The following is a 1,652-nucleotide window of genomic DNA, read 5'->3' on the forward strand; positions in this document are numbered from 1 at the left end:
TTAGTGGAATCCACAATTATGTGAGAGGAAGAAGTATGTATTTATGATACTATAAGAGTATTGTATAATGGACAAAACTTAGGTACAATACCTTAAGTGCTTTTTTTAGGTTTCCCTTTAAAAATTTAGTCATGTAGTTACTTAACTAAAAATAATACTTCATTTCCATGAAAAAAAATTCACATAATAGAATTTAAAAAAAAAACTTAAAAAACAGTACCTAATAAATATTGTACCTAAGTCTTGCTCTGGTATAATTACTCCCGGAAGTATGAGTTGAGAGTAATCCTTACAACTAATGATTTATCCACCAAACCCCAAAACGGATAATATAAAATAAAATTATAAGGGTCTGTTTTGATAGAACTTATTTTGCTGAAACTGAAAATTGAAAACACTGTAGTAAAATAATTTTTAAATATGTGAATAGTACCGTGGGACCAATTTTTAATGAAAAAGTTGTTGAAAAGTGTAATTTGTGGGTCCGTAAACAGTGCATATATACACTGTTCATGTAAAAAGTCAACATTTGCGGTTACTGTTCAATAACACATTACTCTAAAACAAAACGCGTGAAAAAAAAAAAAAAAAAAAACAGAAACGCAGCTTTAGAAACGCAATGCGGAACCCAAACACACACTTTGGTTCCAACGTCTGAGTTTTGCTTTGCGTTTTGCTTTTTTTTTTTTTTTTTTTTTTTTTTTTTTTTCTACACTCGTTTCAGGGGACAAGTACAATAGAGGAGTACTGTTCAGTACTGTTTGGCCGTGTTTTTTTGACATTTCTGTCAATCAGTGGGCTCGTGTACTGTTCATGGACCTACAAATTTCATTTTTTATCAATTTTTTCATTAAAAATGGGTCCCATAGCACTATTCACACATTTAAAAATTATTTTGCTACAGTATTTTCAGTTTCAGCAAAATAAGTTCTATCCAAACACACCCTAAGTGCTCGTTTGGATAGCACTTAACTTTGCTGCGTCTGCATTTTCACTTTTTTTTTTTTTATACATTTCACGCGTTTTGCAGAAAAGGGGGACAAACAACACTGTAGCGGCATTGTAGTAGTACTGTAGCAGTACTGTTTATGGGACCCACAATCACTTTATTCATTAAAAAATATTAAAAATGGGTCCCACGGTACTATTTACACATTTAAATTATTTTGCTACAGTGTTTTCAGTTTTCAGTTTCAGCAACAATAAGTTTAATCCAAACACACCCTAAGTGCTCGTTTGGATAGCACTTAACTTTGCTGCGTCTGCGTTTTCACTCTTTTTTTTTTTTTTTTTTTTTTACATTTCACGCATTTTGCAGAAAAGGGGGACAAACAACACTGTAGGGGCACTGTAGCGGCACTGTAGCAGTATTGTTTATGGGACCCACAACCATTTTATTCATTAAAAAATATTAAAAATAGGTCTCACGGTACTATTTACACATTTAAAAATTATTTTACTACAGTGTTTTCAGTTTTCAGTTTCAGTAACAATAAGTTCAATCCAAACACACCCTAAATATCTCATCTCATCTCATCAAATCAAATACGCAACAGTTTAGCAATACTGCCATGAGCATAAAGTTAAGGGCACTGTATCAACATTCAACAGCTCTATAAAAAAAGTTTAGGGAAATTCCCAAAAAATGACCC

This window comes from Quercus lobata, chromosome 1 (genome assembly GCF_001633185.2).
Source record: "Quercus lobata isolate SW786 chromosome 1, ValleyOak3.0 Primary Assembly, whole genome shotgun sequence".
Classification (NCBI taxonomy): Eukaryota; Viridiplantae; Streptophyta; class Magnoliopsida; order Fagales; family Fagaceae; genus Quercus; species Quercus lobata.